This window comes from Hakea prostrata, chromosome 3 (genome assembly GCF_041222555.1).
Source record: "Hakea prostrata isolate BN-2017 chromosome 3, UWA_Hpros_2, whole genome shotgun sequence".
NCBI lineage: Eukaryota > Viridiplantae > Streptophyta > Magnoliopsida > Proteales > Proteaceae > Hakea > Hakea prostrata.
Genome location: NC_142602.1, coordinates 11,421,106 through 11,446,972, shown reverse-complemented (window position 1 = coordinate 11,446,972; position 25,867 = coordinate 11,421,106). Strand labels below are relative to the sequence as shown.

The 25,867-nt window shown below is 38.7% G+C and overlaps 1 protein-coding gene across 1 annotated transcript in view; it reads left to right on the top strand.

Annotated features, from left to right (window-relative positions):
- Positions 1-11,899, top strand: part of LOC149020783 (Pentatricopeptide repeat (PPR) superfamily protein) — a 45,148-nt gene extending 33,249 nt beyond the window's left edge. Inside the window, exon 6 of the mRNA XM_089148990.1 lies at positions 11,552-11,899. The gene's annotated coding sequence lies outside the window, so the exon portion shown is untranslated. The remainder of the gene's footprint in view (positions 1-11,551) is intronic.
- The last annotated feature ends 13,968 nt before the right edge of the window (positions 11,900-25,867 follow it).

Sequence of the window (25,867 nt, the reverse complement as noted above, 5' to 3'; positions counted from 1 at the left end):
TAATTTCAAGATGATCGATCTTTGGAGCAGCCAATTTAGAATTCGCCTCTTCATCTGCATCTTTGACATGATGAGATTCTAACTAATCTCATTCTAGATGAAGTGACCATTAATTGATTATCATTTTATAAAGACCCCAAATCTGAACGAGCTTTACTTGATCCATAAATTATCAATAGCTGGAGAGAAAAAAAAAGGCGTTAAAACAAGTAAAGGGGATGAAGGAAAATAAATTACAGAAACAGGAAGCTATTAGACACATGTATCTCTTTCTGTTCAGGTGATAATGACATTTCAAAGCAAACCACCAAAGAGTACTTTTTGAAGTTCTGTGATTTTGGTCTTCACAAGCATATTATCCTGTGCTCAGATAATGTTTCTGCAGCTTCAACTAGAACCAGGTTCCATTTATTGGGCAAGCAGATAGTGAGAATGTTTTTTGTTAATCACTCAAGAGGGTGTACAAACAACGATTTGTGGAGGGTAGGCAACCTGAGAGCCCCTCGTGAAGAACCACACTCCCCCTGGGGGAATTGGAGAACCCTTTGGGAAGAATCCATTACACCCCCTCGGGGAGTTGAAGAACCGTTTGGGAAGAATTCATTACACCCCCTCCAGGAGTTGGAGAACCCTTTGGGAAGAATCTTTACACCCCCTTGTGGAGAACCACACACCCCCCCTCGGGGAGTTGGAGAACCCTTTGGGAAGAATCCTTTACACCCCCTTTGGGGAGTTGGAGAACCCCTTGTGAAGAATCACAAACACCCCCTCGGGGAGTTGAAGAGCCTTTCCCAATAGGATCTCTTGAGATTCACTGAAGATAGGCTAAAGCAATGAGAGAACGCCCAGTGCTAAGTCTGAAGAGGAACATTGAAGACGACCAAGTCAAAAGGGTCAGTTAGAGATAACCACCCAGCATACCCACTCTGAAACGTGGGGAAGTAGTTGATGGAGTAACTACTCCATTAACCCCATTAAGAAAAGGAACGTGCTTCCTAAGGCAACTCGCCCCACTCTTCAACTAAGTGGGTGAAATTGATGGAGGGTAAGGTAATCACTATATAACCTACATCTTAAGATGGGCAAGGTATGAGATTTTTACTCACTATCATTCTCTTTGCTTTAAGAACCCTCTCAGTGTCTTCTATTGTTGCCTAGACTAACTTGGGCGTCAAAGGCGGTCCCCCGACCAACACTAGGTCGGGCTGCTCTAATTTCCTTTGTAAATTGCAAGCATCACACCTACTCATATCGAGTTGAAGAAGCCTTCAATAGGTCGTCCAACTATCCGGCTGATTTGAAGAAGGTCTAGATGCAACATGTACGAAGCCACATACCATTTGCACATGCTTTGCTCCCATAACTAAAACAACCAAAAAATAAAAATTCAAATTTGTTGCACTCCCTTTGTTCTGTCCAAAACACTTCACAACCAGTGCTGTCGACGAACATTAGACTAACATTTAATAATTCCAAGCAGTGTTAGAAACAGAATATCTGTGCTTGTTCATCAAGGCATTGACGACCCTGTACAAAGAATAAACCATCAACACTGCAAGGTGGGGATCTCTCTTATGCAATGTCTAAGGTGCACACTTAGGAGGAGTATTAAGTGTTCCAACTTCCAAGTTCCAACTATGGACAACGACACACGGAATTACCGATCACACAATCCCCATTATCCAGATTATAACGATCAATCAACATGATTGCTTGGAGATCTGATGTTAAGATCAAACAATGTTTAGGTTTTGTTAAAGAAGATAGTCTAGGAGGCACTATGTAAATGGAGGATCCTGAACAAGCAGAATTACAGAATACGAGCAAGTCCAAAGCAATAGGTTGTTCAATACATTTTTGTTTTCATACCTTCATGTTCATCCACTTTTTTAATGTCTCTCTCTTGTCTAAATAAAATCTCTTACTACATCAGGGATTATGACATGGTGAAATGCATAATTAAGGCTGGTAAGAGCGAACTCACTCCGAGGGCTTCACTTTAGCAAATGAACCAGATATTTGTATTACTTTCTCAGAAAATAAGGTCATCAAGAGGAAATCAACCTAGCAAGAAATCTTTTCATCACATAAATTCTCTTTCTTCAAATTTGTTCGGTTGATAATAACATTTCAAATCATACTACCAAAAAACACCTTTTGAAGTTTTGTGATTCTGGTATTTACAAGCATGTTATCCTGTGCCCAGATGATATTCCAGCAGCTTCAACTAGAACCATGTAAGGTAAATAAGAAGTATTATAGACACAGCCAACATCTTCACTGCTAAATGAGGTTCCTAGCGACTTGAAGTGAGTCAACCAGCAATGGAAGTTCTAGTAGGGTTTCAAATACTTCAACGACTTCTCTATATAACCACAACCAGGACAAATATCTCCATGAAGTTTTCATTCAAGAACAAAGTCCCACGGGTATAAGCTAATCAAAATATTTAACAAATGGGTGAAATAATCTCAACTCCTTGATGTTTTCGTTAAAAAACAGAGTTCCTTGGCAAAAACGCTGGTACCCTAAACACCAACTTCAAAAAAAAGAGAGAGAGAGAGAGAGAGAGAGAGAGAGAGAGAGAGAGAAAGAAGACCATCTTGAATTGCACATAATGGATCCTATCTTCTGGATCCTTCTTAGCTTGCATTAATGCTTTAACCCTTGCTGCATTGGTTGACATCTTCTACCTGATTTTATAATTTGCTAACTTAGGGGTTGTATGGCAATATTCTGGCACACTTATTCTGTGCTATTTTCCTATTTTGGCACAGAAGTCACCAAAATTTTGTATGGTAAACCGATCTAAAATTAGTGTGCTGGTTCAGCAAAAGTGTGTTGAACCTAGTGTTTGGCACACAATTTCTATGCCAACAAGAAGCAGAAGCAATTCTCTCAAAAGTGAGGGGCACGCTCGTGGGCTTGACAGAACTGAGGGGCTTCGAAGTAATTGCGAACATAAAACACAACATAACTCCATTCAAAGGTTTTTCACACTCACAACAGTCGGAAAAAGTCGAATGAAAAGCCATTGTCGTGCTCGAGTTCTGAGAAGATCTGCAACTCGAAGGAGAACGAAAGCCTTAGGGTTTTGAAGATTTGCTTTGTCCATGGAGTTCTGAGAAGATCTGCAACTCACGGGACCAAAGCTTGAAAAGTTCTCAAAGCCCTAATAGAGTTTCACCTGCAAATTGAACGATTTGAGATTTGCAAATCAGGTTTCACCTGCAAATTAAGGTCTGCAAATCGAAAGCTTCTGTCTTTGTACTTGTTTGGGCAAGTTTGTCTGGATCTTCTCCTTTTTTCCAGATTTCAGATCTTTGAGGAAGAAAGAGAGAGGTGCGTATGGGGTTCTTCTTCCATCTCTTTCTCTGGTTTTTGTTTTTGTTCTTATTTTTCTGATTTGCATGTTGGTTAGATCTTGATTTGCATGTTGGTTAGATTTTGCTTGGCATCTACGTTGAATGTTTCTAATCTGTTCACAACATTTATTATGGCTTTCTTATAATTCAATTTAGGTACTTTAATGGACCCTTGATCACCCTTACAGTTTGCATTACTTAAGATGATTATGAATGAAAATTTGATGCTGAATGTACATTCACCTCATATTAGTAAGGGGTTTGCTCTTCCTCTCTTCGAAACTTTCAGGGAACTCTTTTCCATGAGCTTTCTCTAACATCAGATAGTCATCAATATGAAGAGCTGAGAAGCCTTTTCAGTTTTGGGAGTGTATAGGGTTTTGCAAGGGCAGATTCTGCATTCTCATGACAGCCATATCATGACAAGAAACTGAATTCTTAAATGGCTAATAATGGAGGGAAATTGAACCATTGACCATTATAATTTCAATTAGCAATAATTACTACACAACTTAGTGCCATCTGGATTTTTCTGGTAGATTATTTCATCATTTTCTAGCTAATCCATGAGTTATTGTATTGGTATGTGAATCATGTATCTTGTGTCATCATTGTTTTATTTTATCTTTGGTGTTATGTGTTGGATTAGCTTAGATAAGAATTTTTTGGGTCTATAGGAATAGATTAGGTGAACTAGAAAAGCTCTGATTTTATAATTTGACTCTTTTTTCTTTTTCCCTAATTTTCAAACACCCCCATCCAATGCCCTTTTCTTTGGTTGTTGTTTTACATTCACAAACACTTCCCTCACTCTTGATTTCCTTCAATCAAATACACTCTGCATTTACAAATACAGAATTTTTTTAGGGTGATCTCCATCTATATCAGCTCTATGGCATGACCTACTGCACCTAAGATGGAGTGATTCCGTCATTACTCTTAGCTCTCTTATTTCCCTAATAGAAATAGAAAAATAAATAAATAAACCATCATATATTCAAATGCATAGATATATTCTTTGTTAAGGATTTAGGAAACTAGTGCGTTAACACTTGTTGTTTGACTAGAAGAAGCCTCCTTTCCTCCTATATTAGCTCGATGGCATGACCTACTACTCTGTGTTTTGATCTTTGCATCTATTTCGTCCATGACTTTGGGTTGGATAAGGCATCAAAAAGATGGATGGTGTCCATTTTTATGATCACCTGTTACTTTATCTGGAAAGAACAGAACAACCAAATTTTTAATAAAGTTACCCCCAACACCATAAGAGTATTAAATAACATAGTACATTGGGTCCATGATTTAAATCTCAAAACACAAGAAATTGTTGAAATCTTACATAACCAAATTCAAACACAGCCAACCAAACCAAATATTTGCTTCTATAAAAAATTTAATAACTTAAGACATGGTCCAATTTTGTTGTGTGCAAGGGTACATATTGCAGAGCTAGACAGTACATGATGGAGTATGGGAATATTATGTGAAGGACAACTAAAGTATCTCAGCACAGGAGGATTAGTGAAGGGAAACATTGTGGAGGCACTACTGATTGGATTAAAGGACGGGATTGATCAAGCATTGCTATACAACCTTCAATTACAAGACATATGGTGCAATGAAAAAGAAGTTCGAGATTTACTCCTTCCATTTAATCACTTGTTGAGTTCTTTTGAACTCACTCCTTTTGTGCAAATGTTTGTTAGATTGTCCTGCAGGAACAGAAGAACTTGATGGCTCCTACTATGAGACGCTCGATGATGAAGCATACTACTATCAAGGTGCTGGCAATCACAAAGATTACTCTGAAGATTCCTCGATGGATTATGCTGCATACTAGGATTAGTCCCACCCTGGAGCGGAGTCGGCCATGTCTAGTTTCATTGGTTTATGTTTATGAGGATATTTTGTATAAGACTGAAGAAACACTAGTTTAGATGTCTATCCCTTTATTTCCCTCTTTTGAGAATTTGGATTGTAATCTTAATGATATTCGAACTACTTTTCAGCTACGATTTGGGGAATGATTTTCTCCACATACTCCTCACTTTTGATTTTCATAACTGGTATCATTTAAATTCCGGCCCTCGATTATATTGTCTCTCTTATTCATATCTTGATCTCATTGTTTACATGATATTATATTGATTTTATCTTGTTCATGATTATGTTATTGTATATGTGGGAGGTTGGTTCCTCTATGTGTCACATCCATCCAGCCGGTACCCTACCTGGCATACCCTGGTGTGATATCCACAGCCCTGAGGATCAAGTATTGATGAACCATGCCTCCCACATACACGATAACATAATCATGAACAAATATAATCAATGTAATGACACATAAACAATAAGATCAAGACAAGATTAAGAGAGAAAATATAATTAGAGTATGGAAGTAAAAGATACCAAAGTATAAACATAATCAGAGTGTAGAGAGTGAGCGGAAATCACTCCCTAAATTGTAGCGGAAAGTAGCTTGAATAATAGTTAAGGGGTTACAATCCAAGTCTCAAAAAGAGAAATAAGGGATGAATATCTAAACAAATGTTTCCTCAGTCTTATACAAAATATCCTCAAAGACATAAACAAGGGACACTAGACATGGTCGAATCCGCTCCCGAGAAGATCTAGTCCTGGTAGACAGCATAATCAATTGAGGGATTTTCACTATAGTCTTCGTGATCGCCAGCACCCTAATGGTAGTGTGACTCATCAAAGGGCGCTTCATAGAATTGGCCATCCAGTTCTTCGGTACCTGTGGAATAGTCTAACAAAACATTTGCACAAAAGGAGTGAGTTAAAAAGAACTCAGCAAGGCAAGTTATTCCACAATAACATAGATACATGATACAAAACATAACATGATGCAAGATGATATTAAACAGATGATGCAAATATGATTCTAACTCTATGTATGCTAGTCTTTATGGTAGACATGCTTTAAGTCATAACACCATACTTTCTTGGGTAGGTCTGGTCACTCGGCTCCAATGGGCAATGGGTCATGCATCCCTCGGGACAATCCATGGATGGGGTTTAAGTCACCACTCTCTCATATCACCATTTGGTATAAATATTGGCGCATGTCAGGGTAAAGCCCTAACCCAACGCAAGTCATCTACTCAGTTGTATCAGGTCAAATCCAGATACTTCCATTCCTCGCCCCGGGTGATCCTTTCCGGTATCCTTCACACTAGAGTCACGTATCATATTGCTACAACCAACTTGGACTACGGACTCATCAACCCTATTGGTCATCCACTAATAATAGACGGGAAACTCTCATGTCCTCTCATAGATCATTTCACCGGTCTCGAGCACCCGTGAGCCCAAGTCTAGTTATTTGCAACCCTACCAATAAATGACCTCTAACGAATATTCAAAATGTGATCTATGTCCTCTCACGTATTGGTCCGCAATGTGATCTATGTCCTCTCACGGATTGGTTTACGTTACTATCACGGGTCGTTCGGTCTCAATACCATTCCTATTCGGGTCTGATACAACAAGGACATCCTAGCCAACACCACTAGACAAGTCCTATATATGACATCCAATAATCCGGGAAAGCTTCAATGGGCATCATCGGAAACATCCCATACTATTCCCTTTGATGTCTAAGGGCAGAAATGTCGAAAGGACATTCCCCAATCCCAAATCATACTTATCCAATCACATTTTCAATTCCATCATATCATACATTAATGATATTCCATCATATAGAAAGATATATCATAACATGATCCATTACATATGTAATTAACAAGAATGAATAATCATGATAACAAAAGAGTATATAAACATGGTAATATTGTCTTGAAGTACATACAACAGTCATATGATGTTTAAAATACAACAAAGAATGTAAATCTACTAAGCTTCCAACATAGCGGCAAGATTCACATAATCCGTGTAATTATGATAATAACCGTCATTACCTTAAGTCGAATTGAAGATAATCCAAAGATCAATTAGAATGGTCCTAAGTTTAGTACTTGCACCCTATACAATCATATGTGCAATATCAAAAGAAGAATCAAGCAAATCGGAGGTCAAACGGATCAAATCAAGCAAATACATTCATGCTGTGTTCAGCTGGTCGACTGGTTGGTTGACTGACTCAGTTGACCAAGTGAACAGTGTCGGGGTTGAATTGAGGTTTTTGGTCCGAAACCTATCTTTTGGGGCTTGGATCACTCCGAAATTTGAAAGGAATGTTAGGAATAGTAAATGAAGACTATCTAGCAAAGAATTAACATCAATGAATGGTCTAATTAAGAATCCCCAATTTGAAACCCTAGCTTCTATATGCTAAACATCATGCTCTTTAATGAAATCACTTGAAAATGTAAGGAACATTAGGGAATCAATTGAGGGAATGATAAGCAAAAGATTAGAATCATATACTAATAAGAAATTAGACTTAGCATAGTATAGAAATTAGTTTAGGAGATGAAATCATGTTGCTATGAAGTAAATCTTGAGAATGCAATGATAAGAATCGATATAGAGAGCATAGCATTGATGGGGTGAGAGGGGTTTATGCAAATGAAAGGGGGAAACACATGAAGAGGTGGTTGCAAGGTTACAACACCATCTTCATAGTCTCAACAGCAAGAAAGAGAAGAGGTGAGAGTATATTACAGAGGGAATGAGAGAATACATACCTCGTAGAAGAAATTTGAGAAGAGAGACAATGATTTTTGATAGAATACTTCACCACTACCAAGGAGAGGTCCACGTTCTCAGGAGGCTAAAGGAATAGAATAGGGTTCTAACTACGAGGTTCCCTTATGTAGGCAATAAAATAATCCAAAAATCACAATTTTCGTATTCAATAACCAACTGGTCGACTGGCCCAGTCGACTAAGCAGTGACAACAACTTAGATTAGGGAAATGAAAGGCCAGATCAACTCAAATTCAATTGGGCTTTCGCCTACAACTCAATCAACTAGTCTAGGTCAGAGAACTACCTTTGAATCAAGTCCGGAAGTGCATTAGGTACTTCAACTAATCTCCCCCTCTTCTAGGTGCAGCTTCTTATCAAACACTAACAGTGCATCCAAGTAAGGGGCCACCACCATCAATATCCATGGGCTCGGAATCAAACACCATGTCTTCTACTGAGAGGGCCCACAGCTGTAAAATCCAGCCCTATCCTGACCCTGATCCGGATCCATTGTTGTTTATAGGTCCGAAGACCCAAAGCGGTGTTAGAAGAGACTTGTGGACCCTTTTGATTGATAATTTTGAGTCGGAGTCCTAGCCCATGGACATTGACGATGATACCCCTTACTTGAGTACATTGTCGGTGTTTAGTGAAAATCTATGCATCGAAGAAGAGTGAATCAGTTGAAGTACCTAATAAACTCCCGTGCACAATCCGAAGGTATTTCCCGAAACTAGACTTCTTGATTGACTTGTAGGAGAAAACCCCACTCAATTTGACTCTGTATAGCCTGCCGAATCCCTATCCGAAGTTGCTGAACTATTTTTGGATTTTTTGCTGAAACCTGTTTTGGTCGATCCTCCTTGGTCGATGCCATCGACCAAGACCATCAACCAAAGTGTCCCAGACTCGAAATTAATGATTCTTTGGAATATTCCCTATCCTATTTATGCTAGCCTCGTGTTTTGAGCCATATTCTAATCATTATCACTCCTAAGAACGTGGGGAGAGCTTCCCAAAGCACCTCTTTGGTATTGTTGAAGAAGATTCCACCCAAATCATTGTCAATCATTGTTCCTTGTCTCCATCAACAATTACAAGGTATGATTCATCACTCTCACTCTCTATAGCCCTTCGAATCCACATCCGAAGTTGTTGAACTATTTTTGAAAATTTTGTTGAAATTACCTTGGGTCGATACTGTTGGTCGATACCATCAACCAAGAGCATCGACCCAACAAGCCCAGATTCGAATAAAAATGTGCTTTTTGGATATTCCTTCCTCCTTTTAAGTGAAACCTCGAACCTAAAATTTTATTTTACTCATTTCAACATCTGAGAACGTGGGAAAGCTCCTCTAAGCCTCCTCCTTGGCTTGGGTGTTGATCTTCTTCAAGAATCCTTTGTCTCTCTTCTCTAATCTCTTCTACAAGGTATGTAATCTCTCCTCTCTCTCTAATCTACTTCTACCTCACCTTATTCTTGCTATTGGGGCTATGAAGGAGGTGTTGCAACCTTGCAACCACCTCTTTTAATGTCTCTTGTGATTCCTATAAACCCCCATTCATTCTATCAATGCTATGTATCTCATATCGATTCTTAACCTTGTCTTTCTTATGAAATTCCTCCATAGCAACATGATTTCATCTCCTAAACTGATTCCTATAGTGTGTTAAGTCTGATTATATGTTAATAATCATTCCTAATCTATTGCTTATCATTCTCTTGATTGAATCCCTGATCTCCCTTGCAATTGCATTGATTTCATTATGAAACTTAATGTTCTTGCTCTCTTACTTTGATTCCTTTTCATGGCAACATGAGTTCATTTTCTTAATCTGATTTTCTTTAGCAATGAGGTCTGATTATATGTTAGTAATTGTCTATATTTTACTGCTCATCATTCTATTGGTTAAATTCCTAAGCTCTCTTGCATTTGTAATTGATTCCATTGAAGACCATGAATTCCAACTCTTGAACTTGATATGTCAATTTAGGGTTTTTTAAATTGACCATTGGATCATGTTAATTCCTTGATAATTAGTGTCTCTATATTGTGTTTGAGCTGTTCCCCAAGTTTCGTATCGATCCGAGACCCGAAAAACCAATTTTGAGCCAAAACCCAAAAATCCAACTTGCTGTCCGAGACTCTTTGGGTTGATACTATTGGTCGATACCATCAACCCAATGTATCGACCAACAGAGTTGTTGTCAGCAACTTTTGCCCAATTTTGATCCATTCGATCTCCGATTGTTACGATTTCTTCTCTAATCCTTCATGTATGTTTGTTTAAGGCTTTAAGACTATAATTCAGACCATTCTTTTGTGACTTCGGATCATCTTCTTCACAATTTGAGGTAAGGACGGTTATTCCCATATAACATAGACTGTATGACTTTTACACTGTTGTTGGTAACTTAGTAGACTTAACTTATTAGTTGATTTTAGACATCATATGACTACTGTAGTTACCTTATGACAGTAGCACCATGCTTAATTACTTGGTTTATCATGTTTACTTATTTTTGTCATTTATTTATACACTGTATTATGAGATGTTATGACATGTTTTCAATGTGATAATGTAATGGATGGAAATAAGCATGTGATTGCTTAGGTATGATTTGGGATTGGGGAGTGCCCTATTGGTACTTCTATCATTGGACATCGGAGGGAATAGTATGGGATGTTCTCCGAAGATGCCCATCGACGCTTTCCTGGATCATTGGATGACATACATAGGACTTGTCTAGTGGTGTTTGGCTAAGATGTCCCTGTTGTATCAAACTCGAATCGGAAGGGTATTAAGACCGAACGACCCGTGGTAGTAGTGTGGATTTGTGGGCGCTCAAGACCGGTAACCATCCCGTGAGAGGACAGAAATCGCATTGCGGATACCCGAAAGGGGCCATTTATTGGTAGGGTTGCAAATGGCTAGACTTGAGCTCACGGGCGCTCAAGACCAGTAACCAACCCATGAGAGGACGTGAGAGCTTCCCGTTTACTATGTGTGGATGACCAATAGGGTTGATGAGTCCGTAATCCGGGATTACGCTGACTCTAGTGTGAAGGATACTGGAAAAGATCGCCCGAGGCGAGGAATGGACGTATCTAGATCTGAGTTGATACGACTGAGTAGATGACTTGCATTGGGCTAGGCTTTACCGTGACATGCGCCAATACTTATACCAAATGGTGATGTGAGAGAGCGGTGACCAAATCCCCTACCATGGTTTGAGAGGACTTTACCTAATTACCCTGGCAGACCCAAGATATCTTGTATGATTGAGGGGGAGTGACAGACGACCTAAAGAAGTATGGTGCTATGACTTAAAGCATGTCTACCCTAGATGACCAGCATACTTAGATTTAGATTCATGTTTGCATCATATGTCTCATATCATATTGCATCATGCTATGCTGTGCATCATATGATTTATGTTATTATGGAATAACTTTCTTTGCTGAGTTCTTTTGAACTCACTCATTTTTGCAACATATTTTGTTAGACTTTCTTGCAGGTACTACTACTGTTGACTATGACGGTCAACACTTTGAGGACTAAGTTGGTGACTCATACCACTTTGGCTACGGTGACTACATCTGTGAAGGCTATCAGTTCAAGACTCATATTTGTCAGGAGTAGATCCGGCCTGGCTTAGTTTCTTATGATTATGTTATTGAGGAGACATTCTATAAGTTAGAAGAAACTGTAACTTAGTTGCTTACCTTTTAATTTCCCTTCTTTGGAGATCTGGTTGTAATCTTTACCTTATTTCGATCTACCTTCCGCACAAGTTTGTAGAGTATATTTCCCCTATACTCTATGGTTGTCTTTTGATTTGGTATTTGTTATTTTGCACTCTGATGTTTTTTGTGATCCTTCTATGATCATTTCTTAACTTTTATTATTAGATTACTTGAATACCATAATTTGTTCTTGCTTTTGATTATATTATTGTGCTAAGTGGATACGATCGTTTCTAAACTGGATCTGTTGGGCTGTGGATCACTCCCGAGTAACCCAGATAGGGTACCCCCTGGGTGGATTTAAGGTGGGATATGACACCCTACCTGGTATACCTGAGTGTGTGATCCACAGCCTCGAAGAACAAGTATCAAGGAAATCATCCTCCCACATGTACAATAACATAATCATGAACATAATATAATCAATGTGTAATAATATAAACAAGAGATCAAGATAAGAAAAGAGAATGACAATATAATTAGAGTGCGGAAAATGATACCAAATATGTATGTAATCAAAAAGGGTAGAGTGAGGCGAAATCTCACTCCACAGTTACAACGGAATGTAGTTCAAAAGTCAAGAAGAGAATTACAACTGTTTCCAAAGGAAAGTAAGGAAAGAAATAATCAAACTAAACTAAAGTATCTTCTACTTTATAAAGAACATCTTTATAAGTATAAACTTCATAAATCAAGCACGACCACTTCCACTCCACGATTGGGCTAATCATGGTACGTAGCATGATCACACGAGGGATCGTCACCGAGATCTTCGTAACCGCCAACACCTTGCATGAAGTATGCTTCTTCAACTTGCGCTTCCTCATACTAGCCGTCATAATACTCAACACCTGCAGAATAATCTAACAAAAGATATTTGCACAGAAAAGAGTGAGTTCAAAAGAACTCAGCAAGGCAAGTTATTCCACAACAACATAAATAACATGATTGCAAAACATAGCATGATGCAATATGATATGAAACAGACAATGCAAGTATGAATCTAACTCTATGTATGCTGGTCTTTATAGGCAGACATGCTTTAAGTCATAGCACTATACTTCTTTGGGTAGGTCTCAAATCACTTATCCTCGGTTGGTAATGGGTCCGGCATCCCTCGGGACATTCCATGGCTGGGGTTTAGGTTACCTCTCTCTCACATCACCGTTTTCTCTAAGTATTGGCGCATGTCAAGGTAAAGTCTAGCCAAATGCAAGTCTTCTACTTAGTTATATCAACTCAGGTCCAGATACATCCATTCCTCGCCCCGGACAATCCTTTTCAGTATCCTTTTCACTAGAGTCAACATAATCTTAGACTACGGACTCATTAACCCTATTGGTCATCCAAAAATAATATACGAGAAGCTCTCATGTCCTCTCACGGATTGGTTACCGGTCTTGAACGCCCATGAGCCCAAGTCTACTATTTGCAACCTTACCAATAAATGGCCTCTCACGAGTGACCACAATGTGATTCATGTCCTCTCACGGGTTGGTTACCACTCTTGAGCACCCACAGATCCCCATTGCCACCACGGATCGTTCGGTCTCAATATGTGAAATCCAGCCCTATCCTAACCCTAACCCTGACCCGAAAACCCGATTGTTTTTAGGTCCGAAGACCCAGAGTAAAGGAAGAAGCCAACTTTGGGCCATCTCAATAAAAGATATGGTGTTTGACTCTAAACCCATGGATTTTGATGATGGTGTTCCAATCTTGGAAGTCTATGCAGATCTAGAAAGAAAGCTACACCTGTCTGAAGATGAGATTAGTTGAAGGACTTGGAGTATTATCTGACTTGGTTTGAAGGCATTTCTACACACTAGGTATGTCACTTGTTGTGTGTGCAAAATCCCTTGAGGTTTAGTGTCCATTTGATCCTTCAATTCCCTGTTTGAACCTTGCTGACCTGATTGGTCAACTAGGTCAGTAGACCAATCAATCGACCAATGGTGTGTTAAATCCGAGAAACTCCAATTTTAGGGTTTTGAACTCTCTATTTAAACACACTTAGTGTTTCTTAGTGTCCTCTGCCTCCTAAACACTTTGAGAATGTGGGAAGACTCGTTTGAAACTCTCTTCGGTGATTTCAAAGATTCCTTTGCAAGATCTGAAGTCTCTTATCTTCGATTTGTCAGTCTAAGGTTAGTATCTCTTTTGTATTGTAATCTATTCCTTCTTCGATCTTGTTCTTGATTAAGATTGGGAAGAAGATGCTGCATTCTTGCAACCATCTCTTCCATAATCTTATTCTTTTTTTAGGGTTTATGATCAGCATAGAGATCTCAACCCTAATTCTTGTAAGATCTGTTTTAAACCCTAGTTCTTCTTATGGATCTGATTTTGTAACCATTTGAATCTAATTTTCATGGCGTACTTGTAATTGATTCTAATTACCTCTTTCTTGGATGAGATCTAAATCATCCATTTTCTTTGCTATGATTTCCATAGTGTATTTTTCATCGAATTCTAGGGTTTTTCTTCCAATTGGGGAAACCATGATTTTAAATTAAAGGTAATGTTTTTAATCATTATTAGTGCCTGATCTTTACTCCCTTATTGTTAGAATACTATCATATAGTTTTCCTCCAAGTTTCGTGAATTTTCGAACCTTGTAGATTGAGTTTCGGATCAGAATTCCTGTATTTGCTTCGTACTGACTCTGTTGGTCGACTGGGTCAATAGACCAATCAATCAACCAATGAAGATAGTAGCTTTGTTTTTCGCTCAGTTTGATTCATTTGCTCTCTGATCTTTTAGGCATCTTTCCTAATGTTATATCGATGATTGTTAGGAGTTTAATTGCTAAGTTTGGAGCCTCTCTCTTTGATCTTTGGATTATCTTCGATGATAATCAAGGTAAGGACAGTTATTTCATAATAACATAGATCGTGTACTCTTTGGTTTCTACTTTAAGAAACTCTGAGTTTATTTACTGTTCTTGTATTTTATACTTCTTATGTACTACTGTAAGTACAATAGCACTTCACTTATGTCTTTTTTTTTCATTATTCAAGATTATATGAAATGCTTATTACTGCATATGGTTTAAATGATTGTATTATGCTTTTACATTCACTTTGTATGATGAGTTGTTGATTTTGTATGTCATGACTGATCTGAGAATGTGTTTGATTAGGTATGGTTTGGGATTGAGAGGTGTTCTTTTGACACTTCTGTCCTTGGACATTGGAGGGAATAGTATGGGATGTTCTCCAAAGATGTCCATCGACACTTTCCTGAATCATTGGTTGTCATACCTAGGGCTGTCTAGCAGTGTTTGGCTAGGATGTCCCCATTATATCAGACCCGATTTGGAAGGGTATTGAGACCGAACGACCTGATCAGTAATGGGGATTCACGGGCACTCGAGACCGGTGAGTTATATCCGTGCGAGGACGGGAATCACATTGTGGGGGAGATTTATGGGTAGGGTTGCATATGGATAGACTTGGGCTCCTGGGTGCTCAAGACCGGTAACCAACCTGTGAGAGGACATGAGAGCTTCCCGTTTACTATATGTGGATGACCTATAGGGTTGATGAGTCCGTAGTCCGAGAGGGAATACGCTGACTCTAGTGTGAATGATACCGGAAAGGATCCCGAGAGGGGAGGAATGGACGTATCTGGAACTGAGTTGATGTAACTGACTAGATGACTTGCATTGGGCTAGGTTTAACCCTAACATGTGCCAGTACTTAGACCAATGATGATGTGAGAGAGCGACTTAACCCCCAGCCATGGATTGTCCGAGAGGGATGACGGACCCATTACCAACCGAGGCCAAGTGATTGAGACCTTCCCAAAGAAGTATGGTGCTATGACTTAAAGCATGTCTGCCAATAGATTCCAGCATACATAGAGTTTAGATGCATACATACATTATCTATTTCACATTGCATTGCATCTTGTTATGTTCTGCTTTATGTTATTTATGTTGTTATGAATTAACTTGCCTTGCTGAGTTCATTCGAACTCACTCCTTTTTGTACAATCCTTTTGTTAGATTATTCTACAGGTATTGACTATTATGAAGGACAATAAGATGAAGCGCAAGCCGAAGAAGCGTACTACACGCAAGGTGCTAGCAACCATGAAGATAACCCTGATGATCCCGCGAGCGATCAAGTTGCGTACTACGATTAGACGTAACGTAGAGTTGGAACATCTCTGTTGGATTGATGAAGTCCATTACTTTGAAGATGTTATCTATAGGATAGAAAACTCGTAGTTTAGTTTGATTTTCTTGCCTTGCTTTTCTTTAAAACAATTGTAATTCTTTTTAGACTTACGTGCTACATTCCGCTGTAACAGTGGAATGAGTTTCCGCCTCACTCTACTTCTTTTTGATGTGCTTACATCTAGTATCATTTTTTGCACTCTGATTATACTTATATTCATTTCCTGATTAGATCTTTTGTTTATAATATTATACTTGATTTTATCGGTTCATGATTATGTTATTGCATATGTGGGAGGATGATTTCCTCGATACTTGATTTTCGGGGTTGTGGATCACACACTCGGGTATGCCAGTTAGGGTACTAGCTGGGGGGATGTGACACAATACCCTTCCAATTCGGCTCTCATATAACATGGTATTCCTAGCCAAACACCGCTAGACAAACCCTAGGTATGACAACTAATAATCCAGGAAAGTGTCGAAGGGCACCAATGGAAATATCCCATATTATTCCCACTGATGTCCAAGGACAGAAATGTCAAAAGGACACTTCCTAATCCCAAATCATACCTATTCAATCACATTCTCAATTTAGTCATAACATACACAACCGATATCTCATCATATAGAAAGATGCATATAAACATGATCAATTGCATATGTAAATGACAAGAATAAGTATTCATAATCAAAAGAAACATGAACATGATACTACTATACTTGGAGTACTTACATCAGTAATATAAATAAGAAAGTACAATTATGGTAGTGAATCTAAGAAATTCCCAAAATAGAAACTAAGATTCACGTTGTGAAATCCAGCCCTAGCCTAACCCTTACTCTGACCCGGAATCCTTGATGTTTGTAGGTCCGAAGACCCAAAGTGGAGGAAGAAGACAGTTGTGGGCCCTCTCAGTAGAAGACATGGTGTTTGATTCCAAGCCCCATGGACATTGATGATGGTGCCCCTTACTTGGATGCACTGTTAGTGTTTGGTAGAAGTACCTAATGCACTTCCAGGCTTGATTCGAAGGTAATACTCTGACCTAGACTTGTTGATTGAGTTATGGGAGAAAGCCTAAGTGAATTTGAGTTGATCTGGCCTTCCAATTCCCTAATCTAAGTTGTTGTCACTGCTTGGTCGACTAGGCCAGTTGACCAGATGGTTATTAAATACGAAAATTGTGATTTTTGGATTATTTTATTGCCTACATAAGGGAACCTCGTAGTTAGAACCCTATTCTATTCCTTTAGCCTCCTGAGAACATGGAGAGAGCCTCCTAAGACCTCTCCTTGGTAGTAGTGAAACATTCCTTCAAGAATCATTGTCTCTCTACTCAAATCTCTCCTACAATGTATGTATTCTCTCATTCTCTCTCTAATCTACTCTCACCTCTTCTCTGTCTTGCTGTTGAGAGATGGTACTGCAACCTTGCAACCACCTCTTCTTGTGTTCTCTCGTTGCAAATGCATAAACCCCTCTCAATCTATCTATGCTATGCTTCCCATTTTGATTCTTAACCTTGCATTACCATGATTTTCTTCATAGCAACATGATTTCTTATCCTAAATTGAATTCTATAGTATGCTAAGTCTGATTTCTTGTTAGTAAATGATTCTAATCTATTGCTTATCATTTCCTTAATTGATTCCCTAATGTTCCTTGCATTTGCAATCAATTTCATTATAGAACATGATGTTTAGCATATAGAAACTAGGGTTTCAAATTGGGGATTCTTAATTAGACCATTGATTGATGTTAAATCTTTGCTAGATAGTCTTCATATTCTATTCCTAACATCCCTTCCAAATTTCGGAGTGATCCGAGCTCCGGAAGATAGGTTTCAGATAAAAAATCTATATTCAGCCCCGACACTGTTCACTTGGTCGACTGCTTGGTCGACTAAGTCAATCAACCAGCCAGTTGACTAGCTAAACACAACATTGATGTATTTGCTCGATTTGATCCGTTTGACCTCCGATTTGCTTAATTCTTCTTCTGATATTGAACATATGATTGTCTAGGGTGCAAGTACTAAACTTTGGACCATTCTAATTGATCTTTGGATTATCTTCAATTCGATTTAAGGTAAGGACGGTTATTATCATAATTACATAGATTATGTGAATCTTGCCGCTATGTTGGAAGCTTAGTAGATTTACATTCTTTGTTGTATTATAAACATCATATAACTGCTGTATGTACTTCAAGACAGTAGTACCATGTTATATATTCTTTTGGTTATCATGTTTGTTCATTCTTGTTAATTACATATGTGATTGATCATGTTACATTATATTTTTTTTATGATGAAATATCATTTGTATATGATATGATGGAATTGAGAATGTGATTGGATATGATTTGGGATTGGAGAATGTCCTTGTGACATTTTTGTCCTTGGACATCGGAGGGAATAGTATGGGATGTTTCCGATGATGCCCATTTACGCTTTCTTGGATTATTGGATGTCATATATAGGACTTGTCTAGTGGTGTTGGCTAGGATGTCCTTGTTGTATCAGACCCGAATTGGAAGGGTATAGAGACCGAATGACTCGTGGTAGTAATGTGAATTTGTAGGTGCTCAAGACTAGTAACCAATCCGTGAGAGGACATAGGTTACATTGCGGATACTCGTTAGAGGCCATTTATTGGTAGGGTTGCAAATAGCTAAACTTGGGCTCACGGGGGCTCAAGACCGGTAACCAACCCGTGAGAGGACGTGAGAGCTTCCCGTATATTTTTTGTGGATGACCAATAGGGTTGATGAGTCCGTAGTCCGGGACTATGCTGACTCTAGTGTGAAGGATACAGGAAAGGATCGCCATGGGTGAAAAATGGAAGTATCTGGATTTGACTTGATATGACTGAGTTGATGACTTGCATTGGGCTAGGCTTTACTGTGACATGCGCCAATACTTATACCAAATGGTGATGTGAGAGAGTGGTGACTTAAACCCCAGCCATTGATTGTCCCGAGGGATGCAGGACTTATTGCCTACCGGAGTCGAGTGACCGAACCTACCCAAGAAAGTATGGTGCTATTACTTAAAGCATGTCTACCATAGAGACTAGCATACATATAGTTAAAATCATATTTGCATCATCTGTTTTATATCATCTGCATCATGTTATGCCTTGGATCATGTTAATTATTGTTGGTGCAACCTAGAGGGGGGGTGATTAGGTTGCAACTAGTGGATTGTCCCAATTTTTCGGTTTGTGCGGAAATACAAGGTAAATTGAAAATTCAAATGAAATTAAACAATACAATCAACCACAAGACAAGTATTTTATAGTGGTTCGACTTTGCAAGTCTACGTCCACTCCTCTCTTGGCCTTAAGAGAGTATTCCACTATTGATTCTCTTTCAATACAATGGGTAGAGATCAAACCCTTACAATAGTCTTTGTTTAGCAAGTAGGGCAAGAGCACCCCTTAACAATCTTTGTTTATGGGCAAGAGCACCCAAGCAATCTTTGTTCACGGGCAAGAGCACCCAAAGACCAATTCTAATCTACCTAGACTAGAATTGAAACAATTACAAAGGAAGGATGTTACCTTACAAGAGGTGTGACACTTTACCTCTTGTGCGAATGTGATGCAATGTGAGTTGTATGCTCAAATAGAGATGTATGCACCACCTACGCCTTCAATCACTTCAAGCTTGACTTTTACAAGCTTACTTTGTACCTTGGTATTGTTCTTCAAGGTTGGGAGAGGGTGAGAGGCAAAGCACTAGGCTTTCTTGCAACTTGAGAGCTTAGGATCACTTGATGAGTGGGTGATTAAGTGTAAGTGTTCTTCCTCTCAAATGAGGTGAATTGGGTTTATATAGAGCACCTTTGAGTGCTAAAACCCAATCCCCAACGGATAGAAAATGGACACATTTTTGTCCTGTTTTTCAGCCCAGACGGACGTCCGTCTGAAAAGAGCCGTTAAACTAGCCGTTATAGGTTGTTTTTACACCAGACGGAATTCCGTCTGGGCAGACGGTCATCCGTCTCAGAAAAGAGCCGTTGCAAACTAGCCATTACTGGTTAAGTCAGGACCAGACGGACATCCGTCTGCCCAGACGGTCATCCATCTGGCCTGGACTGGCCCAGAAGGAATTCCGTCTAGCCTTCTATGATTGAAAATACAGAAATGCTAAACCAGAAGGGCATCCGTCTGCCCAGACGTTCTTCCGTCTGAGCCCTGTTTTGCTGAATTAAGTTGGGGCTCGAACATGGCTTGGGTTTTTGAACTTTTTGGTCAACCCTAAGCATTGTACACCTCACTAACATGTCCTAGGTCACTCTAGTAATATGAACTACATATAATTGATGCATTTACATGAATGTGTATGAGAAAGTGTCCTAAGCCCTAATTCAGCCTAAGTTTTGATCTTTGACTTGATCTTCGACTTGATTTTGTGCAACGGTCTTCATGTCCATCTTGGCATGGTCATCTTGACTTAGACTTCATGTCCATCTTCATGTCTATCTTGGCATGATCTTGGCTTTGACTTGGAGTTGGTCCACTTGTTCTCATCTTGAACTAAAACATCATAACTCAATATAGCCATTAGTAATTCAGGTTTATTATCATCAAAACCAATAGAGGCTGATGTGGCAAATGCTGACATGGCATTTCCCAACAATTATGTATTATGGAATAACTTGCCTTGCTGAGTTCTTTTGAACTCACTCCTTTTGTGTAAATGTTTTGTTAGACTATTCCACAGGTACTGAAGAACTGGATGGAAATTCTATGAAGCGCCCTTTGATGAGTCACACTACCATCAAGGTGTTGGCGATCACGAAGACTACTGTGAAGATCCCTCATTGGATTATACTGTCTACCAAGACTAGATCTTCCCGGGAGCGGATTCGGCCATGTTTAGTGTCTTTAGTTAATGTCTTTGAGGATATTTTGTATAAGACTGAGGAAACATTTGTTTAGAGATTTATCTTTTATTTCTCTCTTTTGAGACTTGGATTTGTAAACCCTTAACTGTGATTCGAACTACTTTCCGCTGCGATTCAAGGAGTGATTTCCGCTCACTCTCTACGCTCTGATTATATTTATACTTTGGTATCTTTTACTTCCGCACTCTGATTATATTGTCTCTTTTAATCTTGTCTTGATCTCATTGTTTATGTGTCATTACATTGATTATATTTTTTCATGATTATGTTATCGTGTATGTGGGAGGCATGGTTCGTCGATACTTGATCTCCGGGGCTGTGGATCACATACCCGGGTATGTGTTGCTTGTATCTCAAGATATTATGCAAGTGTACGTATCGCAATCAAGTAATAAATGATAAGTAGAGTATCGATCCCACGGAGAATTCTATCCTTTAACTTTCAATGTAAAAGTAAAATTGATTTAAACAAGATTAACAGAATTGATTTGTGATTAACTAACTAAATAACCAAATGACTAGTAATTAAACTAAATAACTAAAATGGAGATTGAGCAATAGAAGGAACTTAGTGAAAAGAGTGTTGGGAATCAAGTCCCTTCCCTTGAATTTTATAATGCAAATACTAAAGTAATACTACAACCCAAAATATATCAAGAACCTGGAATGAAATGGCATAATGGTATTTTCCAATACACATATGCTTAGCATCCTAATTCAACATCTGCATATTCCTATGAAGAATTGAAATATGAATGTAATTTAAACCCAATCCCAATCATGGCAATGTGAGGTAATTAGGTATTCCTACCCAACCTACTAATAAACACAATCTAATTAAAGATTATGCTAACTCACACAATTCAGCAAAAATCTAGACTGCATTAACTTTCCTGTTAACTAGATCTTAACAATCGTTCATGAAAGATCAATCAAGAATCAAAATTAATCAATATATAACATGCTGAATTCATTGACAATAAATTGTATTGCAATAAAACTAAAGAACACATGATAGTTACATCTCAAAATTCAGGTTTAGGTAGTACTATCATCCCAACACAACACAAGTTTAGCCCATAACAGAAATCAAATACACAGCAATAGTTATAGTTATCATTAAGCTAGAAGATAAGAAGATAGAGTTATAAGATTGAAAAGAAACTGAAAGCTTCAATGCTTCCACAAGAGCTCCAGCCTTCTTCTCCAGTAGATTGTCTTCTCCAACAGCTCTCCCTGCTTCCGCACGAGTCAACTCTGGTTCTCTCCCTCCTAGCCGTGTCTCCAATTATGCCTCCTTTTTTTTCTCTTTAGCCTTGTCTTCTCTTTCTTCCATAAATGTATTCAATCATTACGGTAGAATATGGCCATAGGATTAGAACATTCCTCCTAAGATCAAGGGCTGAGAACAATCATATATTTACAAGAATAACGTCCTCTTAAGTTAGCCCCTTCTGGTCATTTCCACTTGAATTGGATCTAAGAATATTCTGCTCCGTACTGCTACTGCAAACTCCAAAGCAAAGTTAGAGGACATATTCTTCTTCTATTATGGATCTTCACCTACATTTTTCAAGAGAAAGAGGATTAATCAAATTCATCCATTAATCTTAAGAGAAATTCATGTAAGAGTGACAATAATGACCTATACAAGATGCAACATGTTAAGACTCAATAAGACAACATCTAATGAATACTAACATTAAAACAAAGATAAAATACTCCTAAATCAAGCCATCTCAAGTATAAAATTACCAATCTTAACTCTATTTCATAGAGTTATCAGTATACTAGGTAGGATACTGGCTGGGTGGATGTGACACATGCAATCTATGTAATTATGGAAACAATTGTCCTTACCTTAAATAGCATCGATGAATATCCAAAGATCAAAGTGAATGGTTCCAAACTTAGCAAATAAACCCTAAACAAGCATAGATACATTATTAGTAAAGAGGCCTAAAAGATTGAATATTAAACAAATCAAACGGACAAAGAACACAACTACTGTCTTGCTTGGTCGATTGGGTGGTAGCTTGGCTCAATCGACCAAGCAATCGACCACCTGAACAGTACGCAGCAGAATTCTAATTTTTTTATCCGAAATTCATTCTACAAGATCCAAAACACTATGAAACTTGGAGGAAACCTCTAGAACAGTAATCTAACACTAAAATAGCATAAATTGGACACTAACAATGATCAAAAACACTACTTACTAATTTGGAAACATGACTTTCTAATTTGGTAAAATTTATAGTTTTCGATGAAAACATGCTATGAACTCAAGGGAAAAACTAGAGATGATAGGATCTCATTCTAGTAGAAGATAATCAAAAGATCACACATGAAACTATCATTCAAAACAGATCTAACATTCTAGAGAAATCAAATCGAAAGAATGATCATGGCTTCATGAAGAATTCACAAAGATCATGGCTAAGATCGATATGAAGATCATAAAACTTTAAGAATGAAAGGAGATTGTAGAAGAGATGGTTGCAAGGATGCAGCATCTTCCTCATAGTCTCAACACAAAGAATAAAACATAGTAAGAGTAGATCAATACAAGAGAGATTACTAACCTTTGATTGAAGAATAGGAGATGAAAAGCTTGAAGTCTTGCAAAGTTCTTCACAAACACCAAGGAGAGGCTTTGAAAGACTCTTCTCACGTTCTTTGAGGGTTTTAGAAACAAAGGAGGCTAAGAAACACGTACTTTTATTATATAGAGTACTAACAGACCTAACAGAGGATCTTTGGCAGATTTTGTCCCTGTTGGTCGATTGGCCCAATCGACCACCCAGTCGACCAAGCAAGTCAGCAAGGCCAAAACAATGAATTGAAGGTCCAAATCAAGTCCAAACCCAATGAGCTTCTCCCAACACAACATATGACTTACCTAATATAGAGAAATGCCTTTAAATCATGTCCAACTACACTTTGAGTCCATCAACTAGTCTCATCTTCAACAAGGTGCAATTTATTTTCCAATTCTGAACAAGCTTCCAAGTATGGAACACCATCATCAACTTCCATGGGTTCGGGGTCAAACACCATGTCTTCCACTGAGATGACCCATAGTTGGCTTCTTCCTTTACGTCGAGTCTTCGGACCTACAAACAACAGGGTTTTCGGGTCAAGGTTTGGGCTGGGTTTCACATTCTCCCCCCCCCCTTCAAAGAAATTTCATCCTTGAAATTGAAAGCGTACCAGGGCTTCCAAAAAGATGAGGAAACTTCTCCTTCAAGTCTTCTTCCTTCTCCCAAGAAGCTTCTTCAGGGGTATGGTTCTTCCACCGAATCTTTACCAAAGGAATGGTACGATTCCGCAACTATTTGTCCTTCTTATCTAGGATTTTGGCTGGCTCTTCATCATAGGTAAGATCAACACTAAGTCTTTCGGGTGCTTGCTGTAGTATGTGTTTCAGATTCTCTATGTACTTCTAAAGCATCGAAACATGAAACACATTATGAACTCCTGCAAGAAATGGAGGCAAGGCCAAACGATATGCGACGGGTCCAACCTTTTCAAGAATCTCAAAAGGTCTGATGAAACGAGGGCTAAGCTTTCCCTTAACATTGAATCTCATCACACCCTTTATAGGTGAAACCTTAAGGAAAACTTTCTCCTCAACTTGAAATTCCAAATCGGTCCTTCTCTTATCAGCATAGGATTTCTGTCTCGACTGAGCAGACTTAATCCTTTCTCTAATCATATCAACCATCGCGCTTGTAGCTTCAATCATTTCCGGACCTAAGACTTTTCTTTCACCAGTCTCTGTCCAGTACAAGGGTGTCCTACAAGTGTTACCATACAAAGCCTTGAATGGAGCCATGCCTATTATTGCTTGATAACTATTGTTATAGGCAAAGTCAACCAAAGCTAAGTGTTCATCCCAGTTGCCACCCATATCCACAACACAAGATCTAAGCATATCTTCCAAAATCTGAATTGTCCGCTCAAATTGTCCATCAAACTGTGGATGATGAGCAGTACTCAAATTCAACTGGGTTCCCAAGGCCTTTTGCAAACTATTCCAAAACCTTGAGGTGAACCTAGGATCACGATCAGAAACAATACTCACTGGCACTCCGTGCAGACGAACTACATTGTCCACATAAAGTCTAGCTAGCTTATCCAAAGTATTTGTGATCTTCATAGGAATAAAATGGGCTGATTTGGTCAAACTATCAACAATTACCCATACAGTGTCATTACCTTTACTTGTCCGAGACAAGCTAATCACGAAGTCCATAGAGATATCTTCCCACATCCAACTAGGAATAGGAAGGGGTTGAAGTAATCCAGATGGAGGTTGACGAACAGCTTTTACACGCTGACAAGTCTCACACTTGGCCACGAAATCTTCCATATCAACCTTCAAACCAATCCACCCAAAATGTTCTCTTAAGTCCTTGTACATCTTGGTGCTTCCAGTGTAATATCCAACCCTATTCTAACCTTGACCCTGACCCGGATCCACTGTTGTATTCAGGTCCGAGGACCCGAAGCGGTGGAAGAAGAGATTTATGGACCATTCTGATTGATGATCATGATTCGGAGACCGAGCCCATGGACATTGACAATGATACCCCTTGCTTAAATGCATTGTCAGTGTTTAAGGAAAGTCTGCGTATCGGAGAAGATTAATATTGTTGATGTACCAAATGACCTCCTGTGCACAATCCGAAGGTATTCCCCGAAACTAGACTTCTTGATTGAATTGTGGAAGAAAACCTCACTCAATTTGACCTTGTATAGTCTTTCAAATCCCTACTTGAAGTTGCTGTTCTAAACCTGAGTTTTCTTCTGAAAATATTTTGGTCGATCATTTTGGTCGATACCATCGACCAAGGACCATCGACCAAAATATCCCAGTCTGCCAAGTTAATGATTCCATGGAATATTCCTTTTCTATTTAATATGACCTCGAGTCTTGAGCCTTTTGCAATCATTTTCTCACCTGGGAACGT